This window comes from Portunus trituberculatus, chromosome 38, assembly GCF_017591435.1.
Source record: "Portunus trituberculatus isolate SZX2019 chromosome 38, ASM1759143v1, whole genome shotgun sequence".
Classification (NCBI taxonomy): domain Eukaryota; kingdom Metazoa; phylum Arthropoda; class Malacostraca; order Decapoda; family Portunidae; genus Portunus; species Portunus trituberculatus.
In genome coordinates, this window is record NC_059292.1 from 17191578 (window position 1) to 17214732 (window position 23155).

The 23155-nt window shown below is 38.0% G+C and overlaps 1 protein-coding gene across 1 annotated transcript in view; it reads right to left on the minus strand.

Moving 5' to 3' along the window:
- Positions 1-23155, minus strand: part of LOC123514879 — a 573117-nt gene that overhangs the window by 326275 nt on the left and 223687 nt on the right. The gene's annotated exons all lie outside the window — the stretch shown is intronic.

The window sequence follows — 23155 nt, forward strand, 5'->3', positions numbered from 1 at the left end:
AAATATCGTGGTGAACGACAACACGCAAGCTAAAAGGGTCACAAGAAGAAGAAGAAGAAGCGGCCGAGTCGCCGTGAGTATCCGCCTCGTCTGTAAGAGATCTCATCTCTGCTTTATTTTTTGGTATTCCATGTAAGATTTCAATTTATGCATTACAAAACAATCCTTTCTTGGAGGCAAGGTTTGTAAAAAGATAATAGAAATGTTGTTTTGTAAACATAAATGCATATTATAAGATAGCAACACCACCTCCAGAGGTGGTTTCCAGCAACCTCAGAGCAACCTGATAGCAACCTCGTCGCCGTCCCTCTAAGCGTTCATGGATGCCATTTCGCAGCAGGAGGTAACCTGGAGGTTGCTCTGACAGAGGCAGGGAGGCAGCCAATCACAGCGAAGCTGCCGCGTTCAGACCATCACCCGGCAAATTCAAATCCAGAAAATTCGCTAAAACGGATGTGGTTGTACATTATGCGGACTTTTTCGTCTAACTTTATATAGTACATTAAATCGGAAATTCGTTAGGCGAACGTTCGTTAAGCAGATTATTACTTTATTTGAAAATACAGTTTTCCACACAGAATGGTAAAAAAATGAGTGCATTGGACAATGGAATTGTCACAGCACATAGTGTGAATAACTTTAACCCGTAAAGTCCGATACGCCACCCGGGTGACAGGATATTTAGCAATGCACCACAAATGCGCTTTAATTGGTAACCCTGTCAAAATGATTACACTGGTACTCCTATCCTCCCACTACACCCCTGGTGAGAGAAATTGAAACTAGGCCTACCACGCTCAATTTGACAGGGTCGCTTGTGGAGTACATTTGTGCCTCTCAGTTGCGCGCCATATTTGCAGTTTTGTGTTAGTTTTCTTACTGAAAATGATTCCTCCAGCAAAAAGAAAGCTAGTATATTCTAGTGAGAGTGAGGATGAAAGACAATCTCATCCTGTAAGGCCTCGTAGGGCAACGAGAGGGAGAGAAGTGAGTCGAGCCTCGCTATAGAGACTCCTACCACCACCACCCAACCTACACCATTATCTGCTTCTGAATTGACATCTACGGCCTCTACTGGTGCCCCTACAGCTTCAAGGGGTGCCAAGACCTCCCATAGATTCTCTGCAGGTCGAGCAGGCAGGTCGACTGTGCGAGGTCGACCACATGGGAGAGATAAGAGGACAGCGAGTGCCTTATCTACTCATTCACAGCCTACCATACAACCAATCACCACCACTGTCTCTCTCCATACTACTTCTTCTTATAGCACTACTACTACTGCTACTACTACTCAGCCTTCTACTAGCGGTACTACTACTACATCTCCAGAGGCATTTTATCGGGCCGAGGCGGAGATTGCCAACTCGCGCCACTCTCCAGCTTCAAGGTTTTGTTGCGTCGAAACTAAAGTCAGTATTGCCGAAATATTTTACCAGTATATGCACATAATAAATCTATTGATGATAAAAGTGTTTCCATTCAATTCTGTAACACTCGATAATTTTGTGATTTAGCCGGATCACGGAGGGATAACCAATATACCTTTGATCAGATTCTACGGGTTAAAGAAAAAATAGATAAATGGAGATAAGGAAACAGGACACTATGAGCCCCGCTCGAATGCTGTACTAGGTAAATACAACTAGGTAGATACACAAAAGAAAAAAAACATTAATTATGAAGAACTAGGAAATAAATCTCCTTTGATGACTGACATCATTATTTCAGAGCATGAAATAATGATACAATTATGAAATTTAGATGTAAGAAAATTACATGGTCCGGATGGAATTGCAAATTAGATATTGAAAGAGTGTAGAGAAGAGCTGGCAAATAAGGTATACAATATAATAAAATTTTCTATCAAAAAGGGAAAAGTACCAGAAGACTGGAAAAAAGCCAATATTGTAACAATATATAAAGGAGGAAATAATGAGAACCCAACAAATTACGGGCCAGTGTCCCTAACAAGCACAATAGCTAAAATATGTGAATGTGTGATCAAAGAAAGATGGACAAACCATTTGGAAGAAAAAAAAATTAATGAAAGACAATTTGAGTTTCCAAAAGGAAGATCATGCATACCAAACCTTATATGCTTTTACTCTAGAGTCATAGACATAACACAGGAAAAAGATGAATGGGTTGACAGTGTATTTTTAGATTAAAAAAAAAAAAATTGACAAAGTTCCACACAGAAAATTAATAAGAAAACTTGAGGATATAGAGCAAATAAAAGGAAAATTGCTGGAATGGATGAAGGATTTCCTAACTGGAAGAACTATGAGAGTGACAATTAGAGATAAGGAGTCCACCTGGAGGGAAGTTATAAGTGGGGTTCCACAAGGTTCTGTGTTGACCCCAATTATATTTGTAATATACATAAATGACATGGACAAAGGAGTAGAAAGCTATATGAGTTTCTTTGCAGATGATGCAAAACTTTTGAAGAAAGTTGGGTCACACGATGATGGTAGAACTATACAGCAGGACTTAGATAAACTACGGGAATGGAGTAAAAGATGGGAAATGGACTTCAACATTAAGAAATGTAGCATAATGGAATTTGGGAAGAGCAAAAATAGGATAACAAGACAATATAAACTTGGAGAAGAGAAGATTAAGAAGGTGGAAAGTTAAAAGGACCTGGGAGTTCTCATAACAAAGGAAATGTCCCCCAATAAACATATAAATAAAATTGTTGGTGAGACCTACAACTTACTGAGAAATAATAGAATTGCATTCTCATATATTGATGAAGATATGATGAAAAAGTTATTGGTATCCTTGATCAGACCACGACTGGAGTATGCAGCAGTACTGTGGTCACCTAACACGAGGAAGAATACCAGGAATATTGAAAGGATACAAAGAGTAGCCATCAAACTGGCCCCAACCTTGTCAGCTCTTACATATGAAAAAAGACTGGAGAGACTGGAATTACCAACATTGAAGCAGAGAAGAGAAAGAGGTGACCTGTTGACCATCTACAGAATAATGAATAATATGGAGCTTCCTGATAGGATCGACCTGCTGAAGAGGGACAGAAGGGACACAAGAGAACATGGATTAAAACTCAGAAAAGACAACTACAAAAGGGACTTCAAGAAAAACAGCTTCCCCCATAGAGTAATAGATATATGGAACGGACTGGACAGAGAGGTTGTGTGTGCAAAGTCTATACACGACTTTAAAAGATAACTAGACACTGTGAGATACAGAGATGGGACAACACGAGCATAGGCTCCCATCCCATAAAATACAACTAGGCAAATACACACAAAAAAAAAAATGTTTTACAAATTCATAAATGGAAAACTAAATAAAAGGGAGGCAATAGAAAAGGTAAAAAATGGGGAAGAAGTATATGAAGATGCTGGAGAGATAGATGATATTTTGAACGACAACTTTTGCAAAGTGTTTACAAAGAAGGAGCATTTTATGGGAGGAAGGCCTACAGAAATAAAGCAAATGCAGGACATCATGGTTACTAAGGAAGACGTAAGGAAAATTATAAGCAATCTGGATATTAATAAATCAATGGGGCCTGATGGCATATCTGGGAGGTTGCTAAAAGAATGTAAGGATCAATTGTTGAACCCCACATTTGATATTGTGGATACCTCCATACGAACAGGATTAGTCCTGAAAGAGTGGAAAAGAACTGACATTGTGCCTATATATAAGAATGGTAGTAGAATGGAACCGCTAAATTATAGACCAGTATCGTTGACTAGTATATTGTGCAAGGTATGTGAAGAAGTAATTAAAGCTAAGTGGAGTGAGTATCTAGAAAGTGAAAACATTCTGAGTGAAAGACAATTTGGTTTCAGAAAAGGAAGATCGTGTGTATCCAATTTATTATGTTTTTATTCAAGAGTGACTGACATACTGCAACATAGAGAGGGATGGGTGGACGCTATCTACCTGGACTTGAGAAAGGCCTTTGATAAAGTACCACATAATAGACTGATGTGGAAACTAAAGATGACTGGAGGAGTAAATGATAAACTAGCAAAATGGATGGAAAATTACTTAATGGGAAGAGAAATGAGAACAGTGGTGAGAGGAAAGAAGTCCAAGTGGAAGAAGGTAAACAGTGGAGTTCCACAAGGGTCAGTGCTGGGTCCCATCATGTTTTTGATTTATGTTAATGATATGCCAGTAGGAATTGAAAGTTATATGAACATGTTTGCTGACGATACTAAAATTATGAGGAGAGTAAAGAATGTGGAAGATTGTAAAAAGTTACAGGAAGATCTTGATAAAATATATGAGTGGAGTAAAGAGTGGCAGATGGAATTTAATCCAGACAAGACCCATGTTATGTAAATGGGAAGAAGTAGATACAGACCAAACTGGGATTAAAGACTGGGTGATGAGAAAATTAAAGAGACCAATGAGGAGAAAGACTTAGGAGTAACCTTGCAAAACACTTTGTCACCGGAGAAACACATTAACAAGATTTTTTTGAAAACATACAACATGCTTCAAAATATTGGCCTTGCATTCCACTACCTACATGAAGGAATGATGAAGAAGATATTATGTACCTTAATAAGACCCCAGCTAGAATATGCAGCATGTGTCTGGTCACTGCATATGAAGAAAAATGTGAAGAAGGTAGAAAGGGTACAAAGGCTGGCAACAAGGATGGTACCAGGACTCAGGGAGTTAGACTATGAGGAAAGACTGAGGAAGCTGGGGCTGACCACATTAGAAGAGAGAAGAACAAGAGGAGATATGATAACTATGTATAAATTGGTGAACAAGATTGACATACTGGATAGAGAGTTGATAAAGGTGACCACAAGTAATTATCTCTGAGGACATGGAAAAAAGCAAATAAAGGACATCTGTCTAAATGACGTGAGAAAATACAGTTTCCCGCATCATAGCATTGATAAGTGGAATAAACTGAGCAGTCATGTCGTTGACGCGGTGTGTGTCAATCAGATGAAAGAGAGATATGACAGGAATGGACAAGGAGACAGGACACAGAGAGCTTAGCTCAGGCCCTGTAATACACAAATAGGTAAATACACACACACACACACACACACACACACACACACACACACACACACACACACCAATGGAAAACAGAAGAGAAAAGACCTGATAGCAATATACAGAGTGATGATTCATGGAAAAAATGGATAGAAGATCTGTGTATGTGGAATGGAAGAATGTCGAGGGCATGGAAAAAACTAAAATGGCCACTTATAGGAGAGATGTGAAAAATATAGCTTCCTCATAGAAGGTGGAAGCATGGAATAGTTTAGACGTGAAGTGGTCAGAAGGAATATTCATGAAAGAAAAGCTGGACATTAATAGATATGGAGACGGGACAACAGAGATAGCTCTTTCCGTATGTTACAATTAGGTAAATAGGTAAACACACACACACACACACACACACACACACACACACACAGAAGAAGTACTATATAGAAAAACGAAACTCAGAGAAACGGAAGGTTGCAAAGATATATATATATAAAGAAAAATAGAAACGAGGAGGAAAGGAAGACACAATGAACTGGTGGCAGAAGCAAGAGAAAAAAATAATGAAAGGTCAGAGGAGGAGAAGAAGGCATTTTATTGGAGAATCATAGGAGACAGGATAAGGAAATGGTATATAAAAGATAAAGAAGAGAAAAGAATGGAGCAAGTTTAACTAAAAATGATAAGAACAAGAGATTAAAAATGATGTATACAAACATAGATGGGATTTTATCTAGTAAATTAGAATTAAGAGATTACATAAAGAAAGAAGAACCAGATATTGTATGCCTGGTGGAAACAAAGTTAAATGAGGCAATAAAAATAGACATAGATAAAAGGTATAATATATGGAGGAGAGAGAGAGGGTAAGGAGGAGGAGGAGGAGTCATGATGATGTTAAGGAAGGAGATAGTGGTAAATCAAGTGGAGTTTGGGAAGGAAAATCTGAAATACTGTATGTTAAGATGCATATTAACAAAAGGAGTTAACAATCATTGGAACATATGTGCCACCAAAACAAACTCATGGACTAACCAAGAATATAGAGACATGATAGATGACACAATAAGGAGTCTTACAAGAATCATTAAGGAAAGGAGAAAAGTGATATTGATAGGAGATTTCAACTGTAAGGAGGTAGACTGGGAAAATTATGAAAGTGGTATGGGGAAGATGCCTGGGAGATAGATTCCTGAACCTAATGATAGATAATTTGATGGTCCAAAGAGTAAAGGAAAACACAAGATTCAGAGGAAACGATGAGCCGGCAAGATTAGACCTAGTTTTTACAAGGGATATACCAATTAACGATGATATAAGATACAAGTGCCCATTGGGAAAGAGTGACCATGTAATATTAGAGATGGATATAGAAGAAGGAAAGGAAGATAGAGATGAATCATACAAAGGAGACCGATTAAATTACAGAAAGGCTGATATTGAGAATCTCAAGAACTATTTTAAAACATAAACTGGGAGGAGATGGAAAACTCATTAACGGTTCAAGAGAAATATAACTTATTTTTGGAAATATACAAAACTGGGGTCAGGGAATATGTTCAAATATAGACCTAAAGAAGAAGGAAAGAAAGATTGGTTTAATGCAAGATGTGCTAGGGCAAAGGAGAAACGAGATGGAGCATGGAAAAGGTGGAGAAGAAACAGAAATCCAGAAAATAAGGAAAACTTCAAAACAGCAAGAAATGAATATGCTAAGGTGAGAAAGGAAGAAGAAAAGAACTATGAAAAGGACATTGTCGAAAATGTAAAGAACAACCAAAATTGTTCTACAGATTCATAAATGGAAAAATAAGACAAAAATAAACAATAGAAAGGTTAAAAGGAGAAAACGGAATGGTGGAAGACCCAAAAGTATGGCAGAACTGTTAAATAGTAAATTTCATGAGGTCTTTACTAAGGAATCCAAATTTGAAAGACCACAGGGTAATAGAGACTGTCTATATGAAAGAGATTAAAGTAACCAAGCTTGAAATAAAAAGTTGATGACGGAATTGGATGAGGAAAAGGCAATGGGACCGGATGAAGTCTCAGGCAGAATACTGAAAGAATGTAGGGAAGAACTAGCAAGTCCAATATACAACATCATAAAATGCTCAATAGAAAATGGAACAGTGCCAGTGGAGTGGAAAAGAGCTGAGGTGGTTCCCATATATAAGAGCGGAAGGAAGGAAGAACCTTTAAATTACAGGCCGGTATCACTAACTAGTGTAATATGCAAGATGTGTGAAAAGTAATAAAGAAGCAATGGATCGAGTTTCTTGAAGACAAAAAATATTATCAAATAGCCAATTTGGTTTTAGAAAAGGTCGGTCATGTGTGACAAATTTATTGAGTTTCTACTCTAGAATAGTTGATAAAGTACAAGAGAGAGAGGATGGGTTGACTGTATTTATTTAGATCTAAAAAAGGCTTTTGATAAAGTGCCACATGAAAGATTACTATGGAAGTTAGAGGAGAAGGGTGGCTTAAAAGGAAGCACATTGAGATGGATGAAGAATTACTTAAGGGGGAGAGAAATAAGGACGATAGTTAAAGATATGAAGTCCAAGTGGAGAACAGTAGACAGCGGAGTGCCACAGGGGTCAGTATTGGCACCAATACTTTTTCTCGTATATATAAATGACATGCCAGAGGAGTGAACAGCTACATAAATCTGTTTATGGACGATGCGAAACTGTGCAGAGTCATTAAACAAAAGAGGATTGTGAAATACAACAGGAAGACTTAAACAAGATCTGGAAATGGAGCAAAAAATGGGAGATGGAATTCAATGTGGACAAAAGCCATGTCATGGAAATGGGAAAAAAGTGAAAGACGACCAGTGGGAATCTATAAGATGGGAGATGGAGTAGAACTAGAAAAGTAAAAAGGAAAAGGACTTGGGAATGACAATGGAAGAAAATAATCAACCGGTTAGCCATATTGATAGAATTTTCAGAGAGACATATAATTTGCTAAGGAATATTGGAGTAGCATTTCACTATATGGACAAGGAAATGAAGAAATTGATAAGTACTAAAATAAGACCTAGATTGGAATATGCAGGAGTTGTGTGGACTCCCATAAAAGAAACACATAAGAAAATTAGAGAGACTACAAAAAGATGGCTACAAGAATGGTTCCAGAATTTAAAGGGATGGCATATGAGGAGAGACTAAAGGCAATGGATCTACCAACCTTGGAGCAGAGAAGAGAGAGGGATCTGATACAAGTTTATAAATTGATTAACGGAATGGATGAAGTGGATAATGAGAAACTGATCCTGAGAGAAGAATATGACTTTAGAAGCACAAGATCGCATAGTAAGAAACTAAGGAAGGGACGATGTCTGAGAGATGTTAAAAAATTTAGTTTCCCGCAAAGATGTGTTGAGACTTGGAACAGTTTGAGTGAGGAAGTGGTATCAGCAAAGAGTGTACATAGTTTTAAAGAAAAATTGGATAAGTGTAGATATGGAGACGGGACCACACGAGCATAAAGCCCAGGCCCTGTAAAACTACAACTAGGTAAATACAACTAGATAAATACACACACACACACACACACACACACACACACTGGAAAGTAAGTTCCTATACATTTTGTCAATAGAAGAAAAACTGGATAGAGTTCTAGCCGGGAATGATTCGTTCAAAAAAGAGATCTATTTGTTAACGTTAGCAAATAAAAAGCTATTGAAGGAAAAAGTAGAGATGGAGAAAGAAAACCAACAACTAAAGAAACAATGTGAAGAAATGAAGGCTAAACTCATGGAAATTGAGATAAAAATATCCGAAGGGGACTTGAGGAAGGAGGAATGCCTTAATCTAATTGATACCAGGATGAAAGAAGTGAACCATGAACATCAGGAGGTACAAAGGTCGTTTAGGGAGATAGTAAAAAAGCAGGAAGAGGAAAATAAAGGGATTACGCAGAGTGAAATGGTAAAGGCACTAAAGGAAAATGAGTATGTGGTGAGAGATATTGCTGAAAAGAAAAAATGTGTGATCATAATAGGATTGGGAGGAAACTAACAGGAACTGGCAGGACAGGAGGATAAGGAAAATGACAAGATTAAGTCTTTACTGAACAAGATCTCTATGGAAGAAGAGGACCTATATGCTGAGGTAGAAGAAAGTGTGAGATTGGGAGCTTTTGAGGAAGGCAAGAATAGACCATTAAAATTGAAATTAAAGTCTCAGGTGGCAGCGGAGGCCTTGTTGAGGAGGGCTTGGAAACTTAAGGACTCTGAGGAAACCAAAACAATTTACATAAGAAGAAATATGTCACAAGATGAGCGAATGAAAATGAAGGAGCTTGTAACTGAAGTGAAGGAGAGGAATGACGAAAGAACAGAGGAGGAAAAGACCAAGTTTTTTTGGAGGATGAGAAATGGGAGGCTAAAGAAGTGGTGGATAAAACAGACGGAATAGGCATTACATGGAAGAATGAGACTAGGAATGGAATAAAAGTGACTTACACGAACATAGATGGATTTCTGTCTAAGAGGCTAGAATGTATGGATTACCTAAGAAATAACGAACCGGACATAATGTGTGTAGTGGAAACAAAGCTAAGACCCGAAATAAAGCTAGACTAGTTTGTTGTAAAACACTACAAAGTATGGAGAAATGATAGAAAAAATAAAGGAGGTGGTGGTATAATGGTTCTTACTAAGGAAGATCTGATAGTGAAGGAGGTGAACTATAGTAAGGGAAATGAGGAAGTGATACGTATGCTTATAACAGATGGCAAGAGGGACATTAATATTATAACAGAATACATACCACCCAGAACCAGTGCTTGGGAATATGAACAGTACCAAATGGTGATGAGAAATACTCTATACAGAAAGAAGCAAGAACTCATCAGAAAGGATAGAGTGATGATAGTTGGAGACTTTAATTGCAAGGAAATAGTGTGGGAAGACTACGAAGTGGTGAACGGTAGTGAGTGGGCAGAAGAACTGTTAAAGGTAGCAACAAATAACTTGATGACACAGTGGGTGAGATCACCAACAAGGTGCAGGGGACAAGATGTTGCAGCAAGGTTGGATTTGGTATTTACCAGGGGAATCTCTCTAAAAGAGGAAATTGAACATGAAGCCCCTTGGGGAAAAGCGATCATAATGTCCTAAGCTTTGAGCTGGATACGGAATTAAGCACGACTAAGATTGTGGAACACAGGGAGGGAAAATTAAATTATACTAGGGCAAAATTATAACCATATAAGGGAGTTCTTTAATGAAATTGACTGGTCCGTGGTATACCAGGAAAGGGATATGCAACTGAAATATGATAAATTTATGGATTTGTATAACTCTGCTGTGAAAAAGTTTGTGCCATATCACAGAAAGAGGACTTTAAATAATAAACAGTGGTTTAATAGAAATTGTGAAAAGCAAAAAAGAACAAAGAAAAGGCATGGAAGAAACTTAAGAAAAACAGTGATATATTATCAAGGGAAGTCTACAAAACAGCAAGAAATAGATATGTTGAAGTAAGGAGAACAGCACAGAAGGAATATGAACAGAGGGTGGTGGAAAACTGTCATAGTGACCCAAAAATGTTTTACAAATTCGTAAATGGAAAACTAAATAAAAGGGAGGCAATAGAAAAGGTAAAACACGGGGAAGAAGTATATGAAGATGCTGGAGATATAGCTGAAATTTTGAACGACAACTTTTGCAGTGTTTACAAAGGAGCAGCATTTTATGGGAGGAAGGCCTACGGAAATAAAGCAAATGCAGGACATCATGGTTACTAAGGAAGATGTAAGGAAAATTATAAGCAATCTGGATATTAATAAATCAATGTGGCCTGATGGCATATCTGGGAGGTTGCTAAATGAATATAAGGATCAATTGTTGAACCCCGTATTTGATATTGTGGAAACCTCCATACGAACAGGATTAGTCCCGAAAGAGTGGAAAAGAGCTGACATTGTGCCTATATATAAGAATGGTAGTAGAATGGAACCGCTAAATTATAGACCAGTATCGTTGACTAGTATATTATGCAAGGTATGTGAAGAAGTAATTAAAGCTAAGTGGAGTGAGTATCTAGAAAGTGAAAACATTCTGAGTGAAAGGCAGTTTGGTTTCAGAAAAGGAAGATCATGTGTATCCAATTTATTATGTTTTTATTCAAGAGTGACTGACATACTACAACATAGAGAGGGATGGGTGGATGCTATCTACCTGGACTTGAGAAAGGCCTTTGATAAAGTACCACACAATAGACTGATGTGGAAACTAAAGATGATTGGAGGAGTAAATGATAAACTAGCAAAATGGATGGAAAATTACTTAATGGGAAGAGAAATGAGAACAGTGGTGAGAGGAAGGAAGTCCAAGTGGAAGAAGGTAACCAGTGGGGTTCCACAAGGGTCAGTGCTGGGTCCCATCATGTTTTTGATTTATGTTAATGATATGCCAGTATGAATTGACAGTTATATGAACATGTTCGCGGACGATACTAAAATTATGAGGAGAGTAAAGAATGTGGAAGATTGTAACAAGTTACAGGAAGATCTTGATAAAATATATGAGTGGAGTAAGGAGTGGCAGATGGAATTTAATATAGACAAGACCCATGTTATGAAAATGGGAAGAAGTAGATACAGACCAAACAGGGATTACAGGCTGGGTGAGGAGAAAATTAAAGCGACCAATGAGGAGAAAGACTTAGGAGTAACCGTGCAAAACACCTTGTCACCAGAGAAACACATTAACAAGATTTTTTGGAAAACATACAACATGCTTCAAAATATTGGCCTTGCATTCCACTACCTAGATGGAGGAATGATGAAGAAGATATTATGTACCTTAATAAGACTCCAGTTAGAATATGCAGCATGTGTCTGGTCACCGCATATGAAGAAAAATGTGAAGAAGGTGGAAAGGGTACAGAGGCTGGCAACAAGGATGGTACCAGGACTCAGGGAGTTAGACTATGAGGAAAGACTGAGGAAGCTGGGGTTGACCACATTAGAAGAGAGAAGAACAAGAGGAGACATGATAACTATGTATAAATTGGTGAACAAGATTGACATACTGGATAGAGAGTTGATAAAGGTGACCACAAGTAATCATCTCCGAGGACATGGAAAAAAGCTAATAAAGGACATCTGTCTAAATGACGTGAGAAAATACAGTTTCCCGCATCGTAGCATTGATAAGTGGAATAAACTGAGCAGTGATGTCGTTGATGCGGTGTGTGTCAACCAGATGAAAGAGAGATATGACAGGAATGGACAAGGAGACAGGACACAGAGAGCTTAGCTCAGGCCCTGTAATACACAAATAGGTAAATACACACCACTCCAAATTAGATAACGGAGATATGGAGACAGGACACCATGATCCCCGCTCGAACCCTGTACAATACAACTAAGTAAATACACACAGCCAGATGTACGACACCAAAACAAATGCCATGTTGTGAAAATCAGTAATTTATTGAAACATCTGTTGGACTGAGGAGACTGACTGAGGATAACATGGATAAAGACTTTTCTGGAGTTAGAGACGAAAGAGGCAATATGAGGAGGCTGATAAATGTGAAAAGAGAGATAAGGTACATCAAGGAAGTGATGTCAAATTTAATGAACCAGCAGGACAGATTGATAACAGAAAACACAGAACTGGGATAGAGATTAGTCAAATGTGAGGTCAGTGTAATCAATCAGGGATTAAAGGAGGAGATACAAGAGATAAAGCAACAAAATGATATACTAAAGGCTACATGTCATGACTACAAAGACAAAGACTCCTTAAGGAGCCTACGGAAAAAAAGTACAAGATGGGATAGAGGACAGAGTAGAAAGTGCACTGGGTGAAAACAAGCTGAAGGAATTACAAAATGAATGGAAACAGGAACAGGAAGAGGAAAAAGTTAAATTTTCAGTGGTAGAGAAAAATTCAGGAAAAAACAAAACCTGCTGTTATACAATTAATTAAGGAGAAAGAAGGTCTAGTGGGAGATACAGTGGGTATGAGGAAATGTTTCTTGATTTTTGGGATGAAGGAAAAAAAAAAAAAAAATCAAAAGTTCATGAGAAAGTGTGAAGAAAAAGAATTGGCCAAAACTATTATCAAACAGGTCCAGGACGGCACACAGGAGTTGAACCAGGAAATGGAGGAAGTGATCAGGTTGGAAATATTTAGTAAAGGGGTTAAGAGACCAATGAAAGTGAGAATGAGATCGCAGGTGGCAGTGGAGGAAATTATGACAAGAAAAGGGAAGCTGGCTGACGATACTAAACATAAATATATATGTTTAAAAAGATATCAACCTGGAAGAGAGAGAGAAGGATAAAGTGCTAGGAAAATGAAGCATGGAGAAAAACAAGAAAAGGACAGAGATCAAGAAAAAAAAATTCTACTGGAGGGTTCTAGATAAGACTAAACAAGTGGTACCTACGGAAGGAGGAGGAGGTCATGGAGGAGGCAAGAAATTAAGAGTGACATACTAATATAAATGGGTTATTATCCAGTGTGTTAGGGGATTATAATTTTGAAAGAGAAAAAGCTGGATGTAATGTGCATTGTTGAAACAAAAATTAAAAGAGAAGATATAATAGCTGGAAAAGACATGAAGGGTAAAGCGGGAGGAGAAGTGTTAATAACGATTCGTGATAATATATGTGTGGAAGACGTGCAATATAAGGAGGGAATGGTGAAGTAATGGGAGCAACTATCAAAACAGAGGAACTAAAAAAAAGATTCAGTTACATATTTGCCACCTAATGCATGGGGATCTGAGGAACATAAAGATATGCAAAGGGTGGTGATTCAGTGCTTAGACAATATGATAAGAAGAGATGGAAGAATACTATTAGGTGGAGATTTTACCTATAAAAAAAAATAAACTGGAGAGAGATGGAGGTAATGAATAATGCTGGATAATGGAGCAAGGTGTCACAGTTGACTATGGTAAATATAATGAACCAGTGGGTGGAGGAGTCAACAAGGTACAGGAGGGAAGAACCATCGTTGCTTGACCTAGTATTCACAAAGAAGTCAGAGCCTCCTCCCAATATACAATACCTTAGTCCAATGGCAAGAAGAGATCATGTGACTTTAGGGCTGGAAATAAAAGGGGAGGTTGGGACAAGATAGAGAGAGGACTACAATAAAGGGATTACATTATGCAAGAGCAGATTTTGAAAAATTAAGGAAATTTTTCCTGATATTGAATGGACAACCTTTATGTACAGAAGGACGACACAATGGAAATATGAAATATTCATACAGAAATATAATGAAAGAGTAAAGAAACATGAACCTTGGTACACACTTGGTAAAATGCTAAATGCACAGAAGCAAAAAAGACAAAAGATAGAGTTTGGAAAAAAGTAAAAAAAAAAACAAATGACAATAAAAGACAACAGTATAAGGTTACAATGCATGAATATATTTAACCCCTTCAATACGGTGACGCCTATGTGGGCGTCATGAAGCCTCAGTAGCAAATAAGGTGACGCCTACGTAAACATCATATTTCTTTTCTGAGCTTTCTTCAGTTCAGTTGTCCCGTATAGTGTGTTGGATACCAACTACACACGCCATATGCTGTCCTTGAAATCCTAGTGCTCCTCCCACCATCCTTGTCTCCACCAATCACTAAAGATAAGCTACATGCGTCCTGCCTTGTGTCTAAAATTACCCAATGGCATAGACTGTTCCCATCTCTCTCTCTCTCTCTCTCCATCTCCTTTCCTCCCTCCCCTCTCCTCTCGAAAGATAAGTTACATGCGTCCCGCCTTGTAACATTCATGAAAACACACACACACACACACACAACTGTTGATTAGCAAAATAATGTCCAGGGAAGGTAAATATAAACTGTAGCCTGCGTTTGAGCCATCAGCTGGTTTGTTTACATCTGAGCAACATGGCGGCCGTGAACTCGAAAGATGAATCAGACCACAGGATTTCAAGGAATAATGGAGAAGAGCGCTTATGTGAAGAAAATTCTGGAGTTGGAAGGTAAAATTGAAAAACTGTTTGAAAAGTATGGGGGCCTGGAAACGAGTTATGACAATGTAAAGAAAGACTGTGCCGATATGAAGAAGGAAAATGAAGCACTGAAAGAGGAAGTTAAGCTAATTAAAGTGAATTGCGAAAAATGTGGAGAATCTCTAGGAAAAGTGATGGAGAAGCAGGCTGAATGGAAAAAGTCAGGAAGTGGAAAGAAAGGAGGTAAATTACAAAGTTGCAAGTCTGGAAAAGGAAATCAAAGAGTCTGGGGAGAAAACTTTGGGCCTTGCTGAAATTATAGATCAACAGATCATAGAAGAGAAGATTGCTGAGAAAGTGGTGAAGGTTATTAAATCAAATGAGACATTGGTGAGGGAAACTGTAGACAAAAAGAGATGTGTGGTGATATTTGGTGTGGAGGAGGATAAGACACCGAGTAAAATGGAGAGAGAGAAAACATAAAAAGGTGATAAATAATATCATTAATGTGGTGCAGGAGGAGGAAAAGACCTAGTACAAGAAATAGAGGACTTCCATAGAATTGGAAAGTTCACAAGAGAAGGTATGAGGCCAATAAGAATCAAACTTAAGTCACAAAAGGATGTAGATGAATTGGTGGAGAAGTCATGGAGGCTAGCCCAGCAGGAAACAACAAGGAAGATTTGGTTGAGAAGAGATCTCGGTGAAAAGGAAAGAGAAATGTTAAATGAGTTGAGAAAGGAGGCTTTGAAAAAATGAAGAGAGGACAGAAGAGGAGAAGAAAGAGTTTTTCTGGAGAATCTTGGATATGAGACTGAGGAAGTGGTTCATAACCCAGAAAAGTACAGCAAGAAAGGACTAAAGAAACTTACGTATGAGCGAATGTAATGTATTCCAACATAAATGGAGTGATATCGGGATTTTAGAACTCAACGATTACTTGAGGGACAAGAACCCAGATATTGTGGGTCTTACTGAAACAAAACTGAGAGAGGGAGAAGACCTGATGATGGTTGGAGAAGGAAATATAATGTTTGGAAAAGAAATAGAGTAGGTAAGATGGGAGGAGGAGTGATGTTGCTGGTTAAAAAGATATAAAGGTGGATCAAGTGAAAGAAGGTATGGGAAAGGCAGAAGTGCTAAAGATCAGAGCAGAAACTAATGAAGGAAAAAGAGGCACTACATAGTGGTGTACGTACCACCTAAGACAAATGCATGGTCAGTACAGGAATATGAAGAAATGATAAGTGATACAGGAACATGTCTGGAAGAAATGTTGGGTGGCTGTGAACGAACTATAATGATGGGAGATTTTAATTGTAAAGAGGTGTGTTGGGAGGACTGGTCAATGGAAGGATCAGAGACAACATGGGGAAATACACTATTGACACTGGCAATGGAAAATGTGTTAACTCAGTGGGTCAAAGAAGATACTAGGTTTGGAGGAGAGGGAGCATCGTCAAGACTGGACTTGGTCTTTAGTACAGAGCCAATGGTCATTGAGGAGATGAGGGTGGAGTGCCCTTTAGCAAAGAGTGATCATGCAGTTTTGGAGTTCAAGGTGATAGATGAAGAGAAATCTAGAAGAAATGAAGAATATAAAGTGGGAAGATGGAATTATGCCAAGACAGATTTTGGAAACCTAAAGAAATTCTTTCAAGAGACAAATTGGATGAAATTCAAGAGTGCTAAGGAGCAAATGAAAAGTGGAAGGAATTTATAAAAATATACAAAGAAGGTGAGAAAAATTTGTACCAATAAGACAACATAGAGAAGTTGGAAAGCAGGACTGGTTTAACGATAGATGTGAAAAGGCTAGAACAAGAAAAGAGGATGCATGGAAGAGGTGGAGAAGGAAAAGACGGATTAAGCAGTGGGAAAGTTACAAAAGAGCAAGAAATGAATATGTGTTGATTAGAAGAGAAGAAAGAAAGAAACAAGAAAAGGATATAATTGATAAATGTAAAGACCAACCAAGGCTTTTTACAGACATGTGAACAACAACATCAAAAATAGAGAAAGTATTGAAAGTTTAGAAGTAAATGGAGTATGCAGTGAAGATCCCAGGAAATGGCAGAGGCTATGAATGGATGCTTTCGGAAGGTATTCACAAAGGAGACTGCTTTTGACAAACCACTGGTAATGGAACAGAAAGGGATTATGAAGGAGTTTCAAGTAACTGTGGAGGAGATCAAGAACATGATGGGGAGTTTAGAAGTGAGAAAAGCTGTGGGACCTGATGGGGTATCAGGATGGATTTTAAGAGAATGCAGGAGCAACTGGCAGAAAAAGTTTGTGAAGTAATTGATGCCTCATTAAGGGAAGGTGTAGTGCCCCAAGACTGGAAAAGAGCTAACATTGTCCCAATCTATAAATCAGGTAACAAGAGAGACCCATTGAACTATAGACCAGTGTCACTTACAAGTGTGGTAGCTAAGATGTGTGAGAGGGTGGTGAAGAATAGATGGACAGACTTCTTGGAGAAAAATGACATACTTTGTGAGTGTCAATTTGGTTTTAGAAAAGGGCGTTCATGCACGACAAACCTGATATGTTACTATTCGAGGGTGATAGATGTAATACAGGAAAGAGATGGTTGGGCTGATGGAATATATCTGGATTTAAAAAAGGCCTTTGATAAGGTACCACACCGGAGACTGATCTGGAAACTTGAAATGGTAGGAGGAGTGCATGGCAGTTTACTAAAATGGATGGAAGACTTTTGGTAGGAAGAGAAATGAGAACAATAATTAAGGACAGACCATCAGAATGGGGATTGGTGGAGAGTGGAGTTCCACAGGGATCAGTGTTGGCACCAGTAATGTTCGCGGTCTACATAAATGACATGGTGGATGGGGTGTCCAGTTATGTGAGCCTATTTGCAGACGATGCAAAATTGTTAAGAAAAGTGAGATGTGACAAAGATTGCGAACTACTCCAGGAAGACTTGGACAGAATATGGAAATGGAGCTGTACATGGCAAATGGAGTTCAACACGACAAAATGCAAGAAAATAGAGTTTGGCAAGAGTGAAAGAAGAATCAGGAGTATGTACAAGATAGGAAATGAAGACATAAAACCAGTCATGAAGAAAAAGACCTTGGGGTGACAATTACCAATGACCTATCGCCAGAGAGACATATAAACAAAATAATTGGAGAAGTATTGAACTTATTGAGGAACATAAGAGTGGCGTTCAGATATTTAGATGAAGAAATGATGAAGAAAATAATTACTGCAATGATAAGACCGAGGCTTGAATATGCAACAATACAGTGGGCTCGAACTTAAAGAAACACATAAGGAAACTAGAGAAAGTACAGAGGGCTGCAACAAAATGGTGCCTGACTTAAGAGATTTGACTTATGAAGACAGACTGAAAAGAATGCAACTTCCGACCCTGGAAAACAGAAGAGAAAGGGGAGACCTGATAGCAATATACAGAGTGATGATTGGCATGGAAAAATGGATAGGGAAGATCTGTGTATGTGGAATGAAAGAATGTCGAGAGGGCATGGGAAAAACTAAAATGGCCACTTATAGGAGAGATGTGAAAAAATATAGCTTCCCTCATAGAAGGGTGGAAGCATGGAATAGTTTAGACGTGGAAGTGGTCAACGCAAGGAATATTCATGATTTTAAGAAAAAGCTGGACATTAATAGATATGGAGACGGGACAACACGAGCATAGCTCTTTTCCCGTATGTTACAATTAGGTAAATACAATTAGGTAAATACACACACACTGGCTTCACAAGCCAGAGGACTGGGGTTCAATTCCCCGGCCGGGTGGAGATATTTGGGTGTGTCTCCTTTCACGTGTAGCCCCTGTTCACCTAGCAGTGAGTAGGTACGGGATGTAAATCGAGGAGCTGTGACCTTGTTGTCCCGGTGTGTGGTGTGTGCCTGGTCTCAGGCCTATCCGAAGATCGGAAATAATGAGCTCTGAGCTGGTTCCGTAAGGTAACGTCTGGCTGTCTCGTCAGACACTGCAGCAGATCAAATAGTGAAACACACACACACACACACACACACACACACACACACAAAAACAACAAATTTTCTAATCTCTCTCTCTCTTCGCTTTCTCTCTCCTTCCTCCTCCCCTCTTCCTCTCGAAGATAAGCTACATCCCACTTGTGTCTAAAATATTAGCAAATGTCTCTCTCTCTCTCTCTCCTTTTCTCCGAAGAGAGAAGCGTCCACTTTCCTTTTCGAAGGCGATATAGTGACTAAAAAATAGCAGCATAATACACAAAGACGATAAGTATGACAAGCTTGCACAAGTTTCCAGCCAGGCGCTGCACTACCGTATATCATACAGGCGGGCTTTTTTAACATCCGGCACGAAGGGGTTAAGTAGAGAAAGAGGGAGAAAGAAACTTTGAGAAATATGTGGTGCATAAAAGTGAAGACGAACCCAAGCTTTTCTACAAATTTATAAATGGTAAGATAAAGAACAAGAAAACAATAGAAAAAATACTTAAAGGAGGGAAGACATACCAAATAAAGAAAATGTGTGAAATAATAAATGAGAGATTCAAAAATAAGTTCACTGTAGAAGAGGATTTTACAGAACCAAATAGGATATTGCATTGCCAAGGATTACAGGAAATCAGAGTGCACAAAGAGAATATTGGAAGATTATTAGATAATTTGGATGTCAGAGAAGCAATGGCACTGGATGGTGTATTAGGCTGGGTGCTAAAAGAATGTAAAGACCAACTGTTGGATCCAATTTGGGAAATAATTGAAAGTTCATTAAATGAAGGAAACTTCCACTAGAGTGGAAGAGAGCCAACGTAATACCAATATTCAAGAGGAAAGGCAACTGAGCCATTAAATTACAGACTGATGTCACTTACAAGTGTTATGGAGAAATTAAGTGAAATAATCATAAAAGAAAAATGGGTTAAACATCTGGAAGAACAAGTCATATCGAACAGACAATTTGGGTTCAGGACAGGATGGTCATGTGTGTTGAACTTACTAAGCTTCTACTCGAGAGTAATAGAAGGACTGGAAAGCAGGGATGGATGGGTGAACACAGTGTACCTAGACATAAAAAAGGCTTTTGATAAAGTCCCTCATGGAACTGCTTTCAAAACTTGAGAACATAGGAGAACTGCGAGGAAATTTGTTAGAATGGAAAAAGGATTATTTGAAGGACAGAGAGATGAAAGCTGTGATAAGAGATATGTACTCCTCTTGGGGTAAAGTAATAAGCGGAGTGCCACAAGTGTCAGTGTTAGTCCCAATTATGTTTCAGATTTATGTAAACAACATTCATAATGGGGTAAAGTTATATTAATTTATTTGCTAATGATGCAAAGCTGCTAAGAGTTATGAAAACCCGGGAGGACTGTTTGTTGTTACAGGAAGATATAAACAAAATCTATGAGTGGAGTAAGAAGTGGAAATTGGAATTCAATGCCAAAAAATGTCACAAAATGGAACTAAGAAAGAGCAAGAAAAGACCAGTATGGAAGTATTTGATGAGAGAAGAACAAATAATGAAGACTGAAGAGGAAAAACAATTGGGAGTGATTATACAGGATAATCTGAACCCAAAGAAACACATACGCAAAATATTTACATTACCATGTAAAATAGTGACTAATATAAGAGTGGCATTTCAATTCATGGGCAAAGATATGAGGAAAAAATTTATCACAAGCATGATACATCCAAAACTGGAATATGCAGCTGTGGTGTGGTCTCCAGGGAGGCAGTGGCGTAGTGGATAAGGTGGTGAGCGTGGGATCGGGCAGACATCCACGCGTAGGTTCGAATCCCACCACGTACAGCCTTAAAACACTTCGCCATTTGTCGAGTGGTTTAAAGTTACCTGCATATCACCATGATACCCAGGTTCTAGGTGGTTACACTCAAGATGAACTTGGGCAGGGATATGGGCCCTAATATGGGTACCACTTGTAAATAAAATTGCCTGCGCCACTAATAGACGGAAGCTGAACAGCGCTTCCCATACACTCTTCAAGTGTGCCTACAGGCGCTATAGGCCACCGTAAAAAAATATATAAATAAATAAATAAATAAATAAATAAATAAATAAATAAATTAATTAATTAATTAATTAATAAAAAAAATTATATATATATATATATATATATATATATATATATATATATATATATATATATATATATAAGATCAGAACGGACACAAAAGATTGCTACAAAGACCTGGTGCTGGTGGCAGATGAAGCTAGAAGGTCAAGAGGACATGCAAAGAAGATCAGGAAGAGGCAGTGTGTGACGAATATTGGAAAATACGTTTTCCACATTAAATGGTGGAAAAGTGGAATGCATTGAGTGATTGAGTTCTTAAGCATGTAGTGTGCACAGCTTTAAAGAAAAATTAGATAAATAGAGACATGGAGACAGGACACTATGAGCCCTGCTCAAACCCTGAACAATACAACTAGGAAAATACACACACACACACACACACACACAAGTAACAAGTGGAGTGCCACAAGGGTCAGTGTTAGCCCCCATTATGTTCCAGGTATATATATAAATGACATACAAAGTTATGTTAATTTGTTTGCTGATGATGCAAAATTGCTAAGAGTAATCAAAACCCAATAGAACTGTTTATGGCTGCAGAAAGATATAAACAAAAATTCATGAGTGGAGGAAGAAGTGGAAATTAGAGTTCAATGCCAAGAAATGGCATGTAATCAAATTGGGAAAGAGTAAGAGAAGACCAGTATGGAATTATCTGATGAGAGGGGAACAAATAATGAAAACTAAAGATAAAAAAGATCTGGGAGTGATTATACAAGAAAATCTGAACCCCAAAATACACATAAGTAAGATATTTTGATTAGCATATAAAATGTTGACATTATAATATTAGAGTGGCATTTCAATTTGGGAACAATGATATGGTGAAAAAATTATTACGAGCATGATACATCCAAAGCTGGAATATGCAGCAGTGGTGTGGTCACTGAGCTCTAAAACAGATATAAGATTAGAATGGATCCAGAAGATAGCTACAAAGATGGGGCTGGAATTAAAAGACTTAACATATGAAGAAAGGCTGAAGAAAATGGGACTGCCAACCTTACAAGATAGAAGAGAACAAGGAGACCTAATAACAATGTATAAAATAGTAAATGACATTGAAAAGATAGACAAGGAAGATCTGGTGCTGGTGACAGAAGAAGCTAGAAGGACAAGAGGACATGTAAAGATCATTAGGATGAGGCAGTGTGTGAAGGCTATTGAAAAATACAGTTTTCCACACAGAACAATGGAAAAGTGGAATGCATTGAGTGATGAAATTGTTACAGCACATAATGTGCATAACTTTAAATAAAAATTGGATAAATTGAAACATTGAGACAGGACACTATTAGCCCTGCTTGAAACTTATACAATACAACTAGGTAAATACAATTAGATAAATACCCACATTTGTTTACTGATGATGCAAAATTGCTAAGTGTAATCAAAACCCGAAAGGACTCTTTGCTGCTGCAGGAAGATAAACAAAATCTATGAGTGCAGTAAGAATTGGAAGTTAGAGTTAATTCCAAAGAAATATCACATAATGGAATTGGGAAAGAATAAGAGAAGACCAGTATGGAACAAATAATGAAGACTAAAGAGGAAAAAGATCTGGGAGTCATTATACAGGATAATCTGAACCACAAAAAACACATAGGTAAGATATTTGGCTTAGAGCATACAAAATGTTGACTAATATTAGAGTGGCCTTTCAGTTTATGGACAAAGATATGAAAAAAAAATCATTACGAGCATGATACGTCCAAAGCTCGAATATGTAGCAGTGGTGTGGTCACCAAGCTTTAAAACAAAGATATAAGATTAGAACAGATCCAGAAGATAGCTACAAAGATGGTGCTGGAACTAAAGAAACTAACATATGAAAAAAAGGAGACCTAATAACCATGTATAGAATAGTAAATGGCACTGAAAAAATAGACAAGGAAGACCTGGTGATGGTGACAGAAGCTAGAAGAATAAGAGGACATGTAAATAAGATTAGGATGAGGCAGTGTGTGAAGGATATTGGAAAATAGTTTTCCACACAGAATGGTGGAAAAGGGGAATGCATTGAGTGATTAAGTTGTTACAGCACATATTTTTCACTCCAAACGGCACCCCAATCTTGATTATTTTGGAGACAGGA